The sequence below is a fragment of the Nicotiana tabacum genome, chromosome 24 (assembly GCF_000715075.1).
Source record: "Nicotiana tabacum cultivar K326 chromosome 24, ASM71507v2, whole genome shotgun sequence".
NCBI classification, from domain to species: Eukaryota; Viridiplantae; Streptophyta; class Magnoliopsida; order Solanales; family Solanaceae; genus Nicotiana; species Nicotiana tabacum.
In genome coordinates, this window is record NC_134103.1 from 104,299,378 (window position 1) to 104,315,426 (window position 16,049).

The window sequence follows — 16,049 nt, forward strand, 5'->3', positions numbered from 1 at the left end:
TTGGACTGTGAAGTTGTGGCCGGAGCTAGCCAGATGACAAAATGTGTTATGATTCAGTCATTATGGATTTTGGGAGGGATTTTTATCTATTTGTGGGTAACCCGAGTTGATTGGGGGTCCATAGGTAGGCCCAATTATAAAGTGTATTCTACACCAAGACAGAATGGTTGGCTCCATACTACTATTATTGAGGGATGTGTCATTCGGTTGATGTTGAACTTATTCGTGTTCTAAAATGATCTGTAAGTTACTCCTTTATGCTACGAGGAGTTGTGATTCATTGGTTATGTGCACAGATGGTGCGGTTCTATTTGAACTTTATAGCGGAATTTGAATGTGATGAGTATTTTGGTATTGCATGATCGATTGTGTAATGGTTATGTTCTTTCAGGCTTTGTGTGGCATTTTTGTCATTTGCCTCTCTGTGGTTAATGATTTTTAGCGGGGTGGCTCGAGGTATATATTATGTACCAGTGTTTGGATGGGGTCACGCACTGCAGTGGAGTTATGTTAAGGTATGAACCTTGTGTTAGGCTCGGGTGATGGTTCTACGGTGTGTGATGAATTTTCAGCATTTCGTTGTGGCGGTACTTGTTAATCTGGCGGGGCAGTTCTCTCATTTGAGTCATTTTGTTTTTCATGACTAGGTACATTTGAATTATTGCGTATGGGTGCACGGATGGCATTGGTTGTGGATCTGAGTTATATTGGTGCGACATATTTGTGGAACAATTGTGTTTAGTAATATAAGTTCGTTGGACCTGGAATGGGTACTATCAATTTTAATTTCGGTATATTCGGGAGTAAAATATTGAAAGCCAGCTAAGAAAGCGATTACGATTCTGGTTGGGGCGAGAGAGCTCCGTGACTTATTGATCTGGTGAGTGGTCATGAAATTTCGCTTGTTTCTTTTATTATCAACAGTGTACGAAGGTTTTGGGATGAGGTTTGGTTCGATATGGGTTTAATACTAGTGTGTGGTTGGTTTTGGAGTAGTCACTGCGATCGAGAATGGTGCTACGAGTATGCGAGTTGTGTAATATGTTGGTTAATTATATCTGTGGTTATAGTTATAGCTCAATGCAACTTGTTCGGACTTATACGGTGTGTAAATGTAAGATTTGTGTCTTGAAAAAAATTCTAAAGGTTGGAAACTAAAACTCTAAGGTTTATGGGCTAAGGTTAAATTAAATGATTTTCAGTTGTATTGTGTAGTCAAGCCTATGTGGAATAGGGTGACATGGGTTCAATAGCTCCTCGAAATGGAGTTTTGATGATTCCAATAGCTCCGTATGGTTATTTTGGACTTAGGAGTGTGTCTGAAAAATTATTTGGAGGTACGTAGTGGAATTTGGCTCGAAATGTCGAAAGTTCAATTTTTGGGAAGTTTGACTGGGGGTTAACTTTTTGATATCGGGGTCGGAATCCAATTCTGGAAATTAGGATAGGTCCGTAATATGAAATGTGACTTGTGTGCAAAATTTGAGGTCAATCGGACGTGATTTGATGTGTTTCGGCACAAGTTATAGAATTCGGGGATTCAAAGTTCAATGATTTCAAATTGAGGTGTGATTCATCGTTTTGATGTTGTTATTTGTATTTTGAGGCCTCGAGTAGGTCCGTGTTATGTTATGGGACTTGTTGGTATGTTCGGACAAGGTCCCGAGGAGCTCGGGTGAGTTTCGAAAGGTTAACAGATCAAATTTGAACTTAAGGAAATGAAAGGGCTGCTACCTACTGGTGTGATCGCACCTGCGAAACATTTGATCACAGGTGCGAAGCCGCATATGCGTGAAATCTATCACAGAAGCGACCAAGTGTGGAACTGGGCAGTGCTCGCAAGTACGAGGAATTTTCTGCATCTGCGAGGCCGCATGTGCGAAGGTGTTAGCGCAGATGCGGACTAGGGCTGGCGTGAGGCGACCGCAGGTGCGAAGGGGTATGCGCATCTGTGAGCCCGCAGATGCGAGAAAGGGCCGTAGATGCGAGGTTTTGAAAGGCTGGCTGTTTCCACAGGCGCGCATTTTCGTCCGCAAAAGCAGATGCGCAGGTGCGAGCCCAGGCACCGCAGGTGCGGAAATGCCTGGGCAATGTTAAAAACGAGGGTTCCGAGATGTTTCTCATTTTGGATATTTTGGAGCTCGGTTCGGGCGATTTTGGAGAGGAATATTTTCACACAACTTGGAGTAAGTGTTATTAACTTCCTTGTGGTTATATTTCATGAATTAATCTTCATTTTTGGTGTAAGATAATTGAATCTTCAAGAGAAATAGAAGGAAATTTCTATAATGTCACAAAATGAATTTTTCAAGTTTGAATATCGATTCGGAGTCGGAATTAAGTGAAATTAGTATGGTTGAACTTGTAATTGGATGGGTTGTCGTATTTTGTGATTTTCGTCGGATTCTGAGATGTGGGTTTCACGGGTAATTTATGGGGCGTAATTTCAGATTTTGTGGAAAATATTAGTATTTTGATGTGGAATTAATTCCTATAAATTGTGTGGACTGAATCAAATTATTATGACTAGATTCGAGCCGTTTGGAAGTTGATATGCGCAGAATGAGATTTCTGGAGCATTGTTTAGCTTGCTCGACATTGGATTTGGCTTGCTCGAGATAAGTAACTCTTCTAATCTTGGAGATGAGGGGTATGAACCCTCAATATATGTATTATATGAATTGTTGGGAGGTGACGCACATGCTAGATGATGGGCGTGTGGGCGTGCACTATAGAAATTGTGACATAATTATTTCCGTAGAATTTTGTAGTCAAATAATCTTGGCATTTTCTATATAGTTTTATGTGCTAAAGAAATTGAGTTGAGAATCATCTTAAAATAATGTTGAGGCTATGTGCCAGTATTTTGGGACCCACAGAGGTCATATTGTTGTGAATTATTTTAAAATTGAAAATTCATACTCAGTCATATCCATTTCATTACATATTACATCTCAGTCTCTGTTGTTATTCATTGATACATTATATCATCATTTTTGGGCTATGCTCATAATATTCTGAGCCCATGAGAGAGAGAGAGAGAGAGAGAGAGAGAGAGAGGAGAGATTGATGACTAAGGGAGGCCAAGGGCCTGATTGTGAGGATATTTTTGGGATCGGGCTGCACGCCGCAGCATGCCATGTTGGCTTTATATATTATTACTATTATATGGATCGGGGTTGCCCGCCTGCAGCAGGCCTTATAGGCTTATTATGGCACGTGAGTTGTCCATGAAGATTATAGTGCTTGGGATGTAGGAGCCCCTCCGGAGTCTGTACACACCCCCAGTGAGCGAATGTACCTACTGAGTGCGAGTGCCGAGTGCTAAGTGACTGTGAGGCATGAGTGATTTTGACGTATGCCCGAGTGGCAAGAGTGATTGTAAGATATGCCCGAGTTGCAAGGGTGATTGTGAGGTATGCCCGAGTGGCATGAGTGACTGTGAGGTTTTCCCGAGGGGTGGTATATTAGTGATGTTCTGCCCGAGGGACTGTTTATGATTTTATCACTGAGTTGCATCGCATTGGCATGCACATATGACATACATACATAGAGATGTAGTTTCCTCATGCTGTACAACATCACATCATTCATGATTTCTCACACATTTTTGACAGATGGGCATAGTGATGCATTTGTTTTACAGGGGTTATCCGGAAGAAAAATGAAACATCTTATTTATTATTGAAAAGATTTTGGGAGAAATTTATTGTTTTCAAACTATTCATATTTTTGGCAACTTCGGCAAACGATTTGGGTTTTCACTGATGTATTTGAAAGGAAGAACCATTATTATTTTTGAAATCATGATTTAGCTGAGCATTTTATCTCTGAATTACTTCTTGTATTATTGCTTTACGTGGTTATGGACTGTTGTGGACTACTGGTTTTTGGACCCGAACTTGGTAAAAGTTCGTCACTACTTTCAACCTAAGGTTAGGTTTGTTACTTTCTCAGTACATGGGGTCGGTTGTACTGATACTACACTTTTACACATTGTGTGCAGATGTTGGCTGTTGTTGTTGATGTGCTCGATGGTTGCGGGATTTGAAGATGTACCTGCGTTCCTGTTGTAGCTACCTCTTGTTCATTGTAGCCTTAGATTTATAAATGCTCTGTTTATGTACTAATCAAATAGACTATGTATTCATTTCATTTACGCTTTATAAACTCTATTCTTAGAAGCTCATGATTTGTACTACCAGTTCTTGAGGGTTGTATAAGATTAAGATCTTTATTCATTTAAATTGCTTTAATAATTATTATTGGAATTGGATAATTGAAAGTTGGCTTACCTAACGGGTTGGGTTAGGTGTCATCACGACTAGTTGGATTTTGGGTCGTGACAATTTGACCCTGGTTCCACTTATTCATATGTGTCATCATATTTTGCTCATTATCTGGATATACCCTACGAGTCCTTAGTTTTACTGGTTTGTGTATCTACACCGGTGGGCGATATTATTACTGTGGACCGTGTGTATCAGTCGTGTGTGATAACTATTGGGAAACTGGAGACCAAAGTTTATCTCTTATTACTCGGTATGGTTGATTTCGATGTAATCCTGGGTATGGATTGGTTGTCTCCATGTCATGCTATTCTGGACTGTCACACAAAATCGTGACGTTGATGATGTCGGGGTTGCCAAGGTGGAATGGAGAGGTTCTCTAGATTTTGTACCTAGCAGGGTAATTTCTTAATTGAAGGCCCAACGTATGGTTGGAAAGGGGTGTTTGTCATATTTGTCCTTTGTGAGAGATATTGATGCAAATACTCCTATTATTGATTCAGTACCAGTCGTGTGAGACTTTCCGTATGTATTTCCTGTAGACCTATCGGGTATGCCACCCGATAGGGATATTGATTTCAGCAATGACTTGGTGCAGGGCACTCAACCTATTTTTATTCCTCTGTAACGTATGGCACCAGCTGAGTTAAAAGAATTGAAAGAGCAACTTCAGGAACTCCTTGAAAAGGAGCTTATTAAGCCTAATGTGTCACCTTGGGGTGCAGTGGTTCTATTTGTGAAGAAGAAAGATGGTACTATGTGGATGTGCATTGATTATAGGCAGTTGAACAAAGTTACAATCAAGAATAAGTATCCTTTGTCGCGTATTGATGACTGATTTGACCAGCTTCAAGGAGCGAGGGTGTTCTTCAAAATTGATTTGAGATCGGGGTTTCACCAGTTGAAAATTTGGGATTCGGATATTCTAAAGACGGCATTCAGAACTCGTTATGGCCACTACGAATTTCTTGTGATGTCTTTTGGGCTAACCAATACCCCAGCAGCATTTATGCATTTGATGAATAGTGTATTATAGTCATATCTTGATTTATTTGTCATAGTATTTATTGATGACATTCTGGTGTACTTACGTAGCCAGGAGGAGCATTCACAACACTTGGGTATTGTATTATAGAGGCTGAAAGAGGAGAGACTTTATGCCAAATTCTCTAATTGTGAGTTCTGGCTTAGTTCAGTGGCATTCTTGGGACATATAGTGTCCAGTGAAGGAATTAAGGTAGATCCGAAGAAAATAGAGGCAGTTTAGAATTGGCCCAGGCCATCTTCAATTACTGAGATTCTAAGTTTTCTCGGCTTGGCCGGTTATTATCGTCGCTTCGTGGAGGGTTTCTCATCTATTGCATCGCCTATGACTAAATTGACCCAGAAAGGTGCTCTGTCAGGTGGTCGAATGAGTGTGAAAAGGGCTTTTAGAATCTCAAAACAGCTTTGACTACAGCTCCAATATAGGTGATGCCTACAGGTTCAGAGTCTTATACTGTGTATTGTGACGCGTCGCGTACTGGTCTCGGCGTAGTGCTGATGCAAGACGGTAGGGTGATTGCCTATGCGTCTAGACAGTTAAAGGTACATGAGAAGAATTATCCAGTCCACGATCTTGAGTTAGCAGCTATTGTTCAGGCCTTGAAAATTTGGCGGCATTACTTGTACGGTGTCAAGTGTGAGGTATATACCGATCATCGGAGTCTACAACATTTGTTTAAACAGAAGGATCTTAATTTGCGGCATCGAAGGTGGTTAGAGTTGCTTAAGGATTATGATATCACCATTCTCTATCATCCCAGAAAGGTCAATGTAGTTCCCGATGCCTTGAGTCGTAAGGCGGAGTATTTGGGCAGCTTAGCATACTTACCGGTAGTAGAGAGGCCTTTAGCATTGGATGTTCAGGCCTTGGCCAACCAGTTTGTTAGATTGGATGTTTCCGAGCCGAATCGAGTTTTGGCTTGTGTGGTTTCTCAGTCTTCTTTATATGATCGCATCAGAGAGCGCCAGTATGATGATCCACATCTGCTTTTCCTTAAGGACACTGTTCATCACGGTGATGCCAAGGAAGTCACCATTGGAGATCACGGTGTATTACAGATGCAGGGCAGGCTATGTGTGCCTAATGTAGATGGTTTGCGTGAGCTGATTCTCCAACAAACTCACAATTCGTGGTACTCTATTCATCTAGGCACCGCGAAGATGTATCAGGATTTGAGGCAGCACTATTGGTAGAGGCGAATGAAGAAAGATATAGTTAGATTTGTAGCTCGGTGTTTAAATTGTCAACAGGTAAAGTACGAGCATCAGAGACCGGGAGGGTTACTACAGAGACTTGAAATTCCGAAGTGGAAGTGGGAGCGTATTACCATGGACTTCGTAGTTGGGCTCCCATGGACTTTGATAAAGTTTGATGTTGTTTGGGTGATAGTAGATAGGTTGACCAAATCTGTGCATTTTATTCCACTTGGTACTAATTATTCTTCGGAGCGATTGGATGGGATTTATATTCGCGAGATTGTTCGCCTACATGGTGTGCCAGTGTCCATCATTTCAGATCGGGGTACGCAGTTGACCTCACAGTTTTGGAGAGCAGTGCAGCGGAACTCCGTATGAAGCTTTATATGGGAGACGGTGTCAGTCTCCGATGGGTTGGTTTGAGCCAGGTGAGGTTAGAATATTGGGTACTGACTTGGTTTAGGATGCTTTAGAGAAGGTCAAAGTGATTCAAAAACGGCTTCGCACGGCACAGTCTAGGCAGAAGAGTTAGGCCGACAGGAAGGTCCGTGATGTTACTTACATGGTTGGGGAGAAGGTTCTACTCAAGATTTCACCCATGAAGGGTATGTTGAGGTTCGGGAAGAAGGAAAAGTTGAGCCCTCGGTATATTGGGCCTTTTGAGATACTTAAGAAAATTGGAGAGGTGGATTATGCACTTGCCTTGCCACCTAGTATATTAAGTGTTCATCCAGTGTTCCATGTATCCATGCTCCGAAAGTATGTCGGGGATCCGTCTCATATTCTGGATTTCAGTACAGTACAGCTGGACGGTAATTTGACTTATGATGTGGAGCCGGTGGCTATCTTAGGCTGGTAGGTTCGAAAGCTGAGGTCAAAGAACATTGCATCAGTGAAGGTACAGTGGAGTGGTCAGCCAGTCGGAGAAGCTACTTGGGAGATTGAGAAGGAGATGCAGAACAAATATCCACACCTATTTGAGACTCCAGGTATTATCCTAAACCCGTTCGAGGACCAACATTTGTTAAAATGGGGGAGAATGTAATGAATTGGCCGGTCGTTTTAGGTATTATAACCCTATTCCCCCATTTACTGCTCAATTTATGCCTAGCAATTGATTTATGACTTATCAAGTTAGTTGGTTTAGGTCCGGAAGGAATTCGGAGTGAAATGAGACACTAAGTCTCATAATTTAAAATTTTAAGTTAGAAAAGTTGACCGGATGTGGATTTATGTGTAAACGACTCGGATATGAATTTTGATTATTCCAATAGATCCGTATGATGATTTTGGACTTAGGAGCATGTTCGGAAAATTATTTGGAGGTCCGTAGTGGAATTTGGTTTGAAATGCCGAAAGTTGAATTTTTGAAAAGTTTGACAGGGGGTTTGACTTTTTGATATCGGGGTCGGAATCCGATTCTGAAAATTGGAATTCCTCCGTTATGTCATTTATGACTTATGTGCAAAATTTGAGGTTAATCGGACGTGATTTGGTAGGTTCCGGCGTCGTTTGTGGAAACTTGAAATTTCAAAGTTCATTAGGCTTGAATTGGGGTATAATTCGAGGTTTTAGCATTGTTTGAGGTGATTTGAGGGTTCGGCTAAGTTTGTATGATGTTGTAGGACTTGATGGTATGTTTGGTTGAGGTCCCAGGAGTCTCGAGTGAGTTCCGGGAGGTTAACGGATTATTTTTGGACTTGGCATGTTGGCTGAAGACTACTGGTGTATTTTTTTGGTTTTCTTCTTCGCGTTCGCGAGTGGGCCCTTGCGTTCGCAAAGGGGAATTTGAGGTAGGCAAGATTTGCTCCTCGCGTTCGTGAGTGGGCCCTCGCGTTCGCGAAGAGGAGCTGAGTTGTTCATCGCGTTCGCGCTTAGGTATCGCATTCGCGAAGGGAAAAAATAGTTGGCATGGATTTTTGCCTTCGCGTTCGCGAAGAGTGAATGTTGGGCAGCACAATTTTGTGCTTCGCAAACGCGAGGGACCTGTCGCGTTCGCGAAGAAGAGTGGTCTGGACAGAAAGTTTAAGTTCTGAAAAAGGGACTTCATCCCATTTTCCATTTTTGACAGATTGGAGCTCGGGAAGAGGCGAGTTTTGGGAGATTTTAAAGAAAAACAACGGGGTAAGCGTTGTTAACTCATTATTGGTCAAATTACCCGAATCCATGGTTGTTTTTAACATTAATTGGTGAATTAAATTGGAAAGAGTAGAAAACACTTTTGGTTTAAATTATAGATTTGAGGGTCGAGTTGAGGTCAGATTTTGGCAAAATTGGTATGGGTAGACTCGTGGTTGAATGGGCTTTCGGATTTTGTAACTTTTGTCGGGTTCTGATACGTGGGCCTCACGGGAAAATTTGAACTAAATTTTGGATTTTTATGGAAAAATTATATTTTCATATGGAATTAATTCCAATAAGTTTTATTGACTGAAATGAATTAATTTTGACTAGATTTGAGGCATTCGGAGGCCGATTTGCGAGGCAAAGGCATAGCAGAGTAAAGAACTTTATGTTTTGAGGTAAGTAACAGTTATAAATCTGGTCCTGAGGGTATGAAACCCCGGATGTTTGTGTTATGTGATTATTTTGGAGGTGATGCACATGATAGGTGATGGGCATGTGGGCGTGCATCGAAGGGATTGTGACTTGGTCCGTCCCGTGAAACTGTAAATTTGAATAACTTGTTGTTAGCTATATGCTCTCTTTGTGTTGAAGAAATTTGACTGTAAATCATGTTAAAAATCATGCTCAGGCTATGTGATAGTACTGTTAGGACCCACAGAGGTCGCGTACTTGTTAAATTATTTGCTAATTGTTGTCTTGTACTCAGTCATGATTTTACTTGTGCATCATACCTCAGTCTTTTTTGTTTTTATATATTTATTGATTCACTATGTTATCTTTGTTTGGGCTGATCTTTGTAATTTCCGAGAGCCCGAGAGACTAGAGAGGTTGAGGACTGAGTAAGGCCGAGGGCCTGTCGATAAGGTAAGGATATATGGCACGTGAGTTGTCCGTGCAGGATATTATAGCACGTGAGTTGTCCATGCAACACGTGAGTTGTCCATGCGAATTATGGCGCTTGGGCTGTAGGAGCCCCTCCGGAGTCTGTACACCCGCGCGGGTACCCATTGAGTGAGAGTGTTGAGGGCTGAGAGCCGAGTGGTTGAGCTGTTGTGACGAGTTGAGTGATTGTTGCCCTGAGAGGCTGTACTTGCTTTTCATTTATTGTTGCATTTAGTTGCTATCTGTCATTGTTGTGAAATTCTCTGAAAGATTCTATATCCGGATTACATGAACTGTATAAAATTGATTTGACTTGAACTGCTGGATTAGAAAGCATGTCTATTCTTTGCTGGATTTACTGAAAGTGAACCATAACTGTGTAGCTCGTCACTATCTTCAATTCCTTAGTTATTATTCTTACTTGATGACTTGGTTGTACTCATACTACACCTTGCACTTCGTGTGCAGATCCAGGTGCTTCTGGACATAGCAGGTGTTGATTCTCTCGTACAGTTGATTTTCCGGAGATTCAGAGGTAGCTGCCGTGTTTCGCAGACCTTGTCTCTCCTTCCCTATCTCCTTGTTTACCGCATTTTGGTCTTAGACTATTATAGACCGCATGTTTTCCAGACTTGTATTCATATTAGATGCTCATGTACTCAATGACACCAGATTTTGGAGAGTGTTCGTATCAGTATTTGTGAAATTTTGTATTGTATTTAAATATTATATTTTCAAACTTAAAAGAAAGTGTGGTTTATTGATATTATCGGCTTGCCTAGTGTCGAGATAGGCACCATTACGACAGGTTGGGATTTTGGGTCGTGACAATAGAATACAACAACACAAAGATAACTAAAATAATGTATCACGTTTAATAAGTTTTCTTCACAATGTTACTATTTGTGTATGTGTTTTGACAGGGCCGATATTTGTTTGATTTTAGCATACTCCTCGTACACAGATTATTTTATACCATTATTTGTTTAAATTCACGAAACTAACAGAGATATTTTCTTATTGTATTCAATTGATGCAAAGCAGAATTGATTTCTCACAGTAAATATCTCTTATATTACCTTCCATCCATGAAGGTCCATTAGAAGTGCCTTTCTTTTTCTATTAATTATTTGACATCGAAAAATCTATCATATTGCAGTGTCGATCGACAGGAGTAAAACAACAACAAAAAAAAGGCATGAAAACCCATACTGAATCCCTGGTGATGCTTTCAGTAGAGAATTGCTTGAATACGTGAACATCAAATTTATAAAAGATAAAGTAAGAAATCAGACATAAAATTGTCAGTATATAAATTTTTTTTTGCTCAAAGAAAGAGAACTTAAAGAGCAACAAAGCTAGAAACCAATTTTCTGTTATGTATGCAATGATCCAAACAACATGTGCAAAATTCGTCAATAAGTCAATTTTAATTTAAACTGATGATCCTATATGAGAATAGTAAACAAAAATTACAATTGACAATCGTTCAATTTGCAATTGTTTAGTAAGAATGCACGAAAGTTTATTATTATATAAGTTCAAGAACAGACTACATGTTAGAAAATTTACCTCAAATCATAAATAAATTATCGATAGTATCAAGAGTTTATGATAAAGAACGTATAATATTGCTTCTCTTATAGAAGTGGTCTGCTCCTTTTTCTTGGGAATTATTTTTGTTTCATAATTCTAAAAACCTAAAGTGAATCCTAAACCTAAACAAAAAAAAAGGGAATAAAAGAATCTAAACCTATAGCAGTAATTAACAACCTACGAAAGTAATTAACATGGGACTTAAAAGAATCCTAAACCTAAATGAAAGCATAAACAAAGAAAAAGCTACAGAAGCCTAAACTTAAAGGAAAGCCACACGGCATTAAAGAATCCTAATTCTAAACAAAGAAAAGCTTAATAGAATTCTGAACGTAACTAAAGAAAGCCAACGGCTGCTTGTTTTCCCGCAAAAAGAAATTATTAGTGATTAGAATTACAATTATATCTAACATAAAATTGTAACGACCCGACTTATCATTTTAAGAATTAACGCCTCGTTCAGCGACTTAAGGTCTCGAGCAGTATCGTAATATGTATTATGACCCGCGTGAGTGGTCGAGTTTGGTTCTCAGAAGATTCAGAATTTAATTTAAAGAACAATTCTCATTTTTGAAGCTTAAATGAAAAGAGTTGACCGAAGTTTGACTTTTAAGCAAATGACTCCGGAATGGAATTTTGATTATATCAATAGTTTCGTATGGTGATTTTGTACTTAGGCATATGTCCGGATTTGAATTTGGAAGTTCGTAGGACAATTCGTCACATTTCGGCAAAAAGTTGGAAAATGAAGTTCTTGAAATATTCATAAATTTGACCATAAGTGGACTTGGATGATATCAAGATCGGATTTTAATTCTGAAAATTTGAATAACTTCGTTATATCATTTATGACTCGTATGCAAAATTTGAAGTCATTCCGGACTCATTTGATATGTTTCGGCACGAGTTTTATAAATTGAAAAATATGAAACTGAGAAGTCTGAATCGAGGTGTGAATTATAATTTCGATATTGTTTGACGTGATTTGAAACCCCGAGTAAGTCCGTATTATATTTCGTGACTTGTTGGTATATTCGGACGGGGTCCCGAGTACCCCAAGTGTAATTCGGATCTATATCATAGCAAGGTATCAAATGAGGGTGAGTAGAGAGGCAAGAAATGGAAAAGAAAATAATTGGGAGCGTGCTAGAGTCAGTGCAACGCGTGTGGCACGCCAGCCCTCTCAGCAACTTTGAAAACCAGTGCATTATAGAGGTTTGGCACTGGACCTGTCACACTACCATCTGAAGTTTTTCTCTTAAGTACTCATTTCGGGGGTTCATTTCCCCATTCATCTTGGACGAATTCTGGAGTTTTCCTCTACTCTCTCATGACAACCAACTGCTCTCTTCTTCAAGGTAAGCAATCCCCATTATCTTGGTATGAAATTTCATCATTTTTATACTAGTATTAATGAAATCTACACATAAAATACTTAGATCTTCACGAAATTTCTTCAAGAACTCAAAGGAGACTTTTGCAAGATTTTTTCAAAAAAGGTAATCCTTCACCCTTATACTTATATGTATGGATTTATCATGAGTGTGTGAGCAAGAAATAATTATTAACACTTATTGGATGGTATTTGGAAGCCATAAATACCTAAACTAGATTATTGGGTATTGTAGAAATTTTGTAATGAATTAATTAGCAATAATTGGGTGGATGTGAGTTCATTGATAATTTTAATGGTGCTAAAGAAGGTTGTTTGTAGACAAAGGATGGTTTAGTATCTCTTGTTGGTGGGAATGTGGGATTGTTGGATGAAGAAACACCATTACTAGAGGTAGTAAAATACTATGTACTCTAGGTGTTTGATAAAATGCCTAAATGACCAAAAATATGAAAATTTGTTATTAATATTGGTGTAATTATATTGCATTATTGTAGATTGAAATTTATTTAGTTTGGTGGACCATCGTAGTATTATTAAGGGGTAAATTTCATATTTGAGCCGTCCGAAGGTGGCTTCACTTGTGAAGATCATTTAAATCATTGACTTAGTATCGTCGAGGTAAGTATCTTACCTAACCTTGAGTGGGAAAATTACCCCTTAGGCATTGAGTCTTATGTGGAAATTGTATAATTGAAAACCATATATGCGAGATGACGAGTACGTACTTGGTTTATATGTGCAAAATTATATTGGTTGAAATTCGTAGACGCACTTATGTATTAAATTGGAAAATTGTTGGAACTTAGTAAATCCTTGATTTGTCATGCCTCATTCCTTGTTTGTTGAGTTTGTATTTTATATGATAATTATTGCCACTTGAATATTTTTTTATGTGGATTCTGTGTGTTTGTTGATTTGATATTTCTTGAAAATAGTCACATTATGGATATTTCATCTGTAAATAATTAATTAAATAAGTCTAAATTGAGGCATTTATATATTTATCTAAAATTTAGATTAAAAAAGGTGTTGTCCTATGATGAGTTATTTTTCCATCCTTGTGGTGGTTTTTGAGATTTTATATACATTGTATTGAGCCGTGGACTATCTGTTGTGAAATTAATTGACTTTGTTGTACCTTTGGAATGGTTGTGGCCTACGGACAATTTGTAAATACGAGTTGATGATGTTGTGATAATATTCTGTGTGAATTATTGTGTGATTTGGGTTACTGTTATGCGGCGTATAAGGGTGGCATTCCATTGTTGACATTATGCGGGCATAAGGGTGGTATTTCACTATTATTATATATATTGGGATATTGTCTAGGCAGAGTGATAAGGGAGGCTATTTAACGGAGCTATAAGGGAGGCTAATATAGGAGCGATAAGGGTGGCTATAGGAGGGATAAGGGCGGCTATTGATATTGTCAGCGTGGATGGATAAGGGTGGCTATTGATATTGTCAGGGCGGAGGAATAAATGAGGCTATTATAAGAGTGATAAGGGTGGCTATAGGAGAGATAAGGGTGGCTATTGTCAGGGATGATATGTGATGGTGTGGGGTTATTGTGTTGGTAATTTTTATGTGATAATGTGGGGTTATTGCGTTGGTAATTTTTATGTGATGTTGTGATTTTTCTTGTGTTTATTTTTATATCTTGTGCAACTTGTCTTGTTGTTTTGGTAAACTTGATAATAGTCTGATCTCTATGGAAATTGTGAGCATATGGCTAGTGCCGAGCGGATTATGTTATATGGGATCGGGTTGCACGCCGCAACATGTATGATTAATATTATATGGGATCGGGTTGCACGCCACAACAGATATTAAATGTGGGCATATGGTACGCGAAAAATATGATAATTTTTATTATTGGCACGTGAGTTGTCCGTGGAGTTTTGATAGAAATATGGGCATGAGGTGCCGTGAAAACATGAAAGTGGTCTGAGACCCGTGTTATGAAAATATGAAAGTGGGCTGAGACCCGTGTTTTATGATTATGAAATGAGGTGTCACAGAGTGACTTTATTTAAAATAATTTATATTCGAAAGATATTTATTTGAAAGAAGTATATTCGAAATAAAATTATTTGAAAGAATTTTATATTCGAAATATAATTATTTGAAAGAATTTTATATTCGAAATATCTTTATTTGAAAGAAGTATATTCGGAAGATATTTATTCGAAAGAATTATATGTGAAAGATTTATATTTGAAGGATTTGATTAATTAGTTGTACTTGTATTCCTTATTCGTTTAAGCAATAATTATGGTGTTCTTGTTGCCTTGTTGTTATATCACTGGTTGAGTTTGTTGTTATCATTGCTAGTTGTTTTTCAGTACTATTGTATACTGCTATATTGCACAGGTTATTTGACTAGTGAGTGTCTTGACTGTACCTCATCACTACTCCACAGAGGTTAGTCTTGATACTTATTGGGTACCGACTGTGGTATACTCATACTACACTTCTGTAAATTTTTGTGCAGAGCCAGGTATTGGAGATATAGGACTCGGGCAGAGTTAGTGTATTGATCGCAAAGATTCAAGGTAGAGCTGCTTGGTCGTCGCAGTCCCTTGAAGTCTTTCTATTTTATTGTACTGTCAACTCTTATCCGAACAAAATTGTATATTTGATCCTTGAGATCATTACATATATCCAGTTAGAGTTCGTGACTCAGTATTACCATTCTTGGGAGGTTGTTATGAATATTTCCTCTGTTAGTGTTGACACTTGTATTGAAATGACTCTTATGTTAAGTTCTATATATATAAAAAATGGCTTGAAATGAAATTATAATCGGCTTACCTAGTCTTAGAGACTAGGTGCCATCACGACACCTGAGGTGGGATTTTGGGTCGTGACAAGGACATGCGGGTAAATGGCGACCTAGAAGGGGAGGCCTGACCCATTGATATAATTGATATGGTATGGCTGAGGCCGATACACCAGATGGTGTCGTTAATGATTTAATTCGTAATAGAGTGTCACGACCCAATTTCTCCCTTCGTGAACCGTCGTGACAACACCTAGTCTCTATGACTAGGTAAGCCTAACACTTTTGCGGAAGTGAAATTAAAGCATGAACATTAACTACTAACAGTAACAAATATCTAATAAGCAACTAAATGCCACTCGGCATATACAATTATCACCTCTGAAAATGTACAAAAATTTTTCCAAAACCCGGAATACCGTAAGTCACAAGCTACTAAGAAGTCTTAACCGTTCTATACATCATTTCTACAGAAAGAAAGAAAAATGAACATAGGGGGATAGAGGGGGCCTCCGAGGATCTACGGGTGCGGGCAGATGTACCTTAAAGTTTCCAATAAGCAGAAGCGACTGCAACTAGTGATGGGGCTGGCATGATGAACCTGGATCTGCACCTGAAAAGACATATGCAGGAAAGGGCATGAGTACACCATAACGGTACCTAGTAAGTACCGAGCCTAACCTCGGTCGAGTAGTGATGAGGTCAGGTCAGGGCTCTACTGGTATAAATATAATGA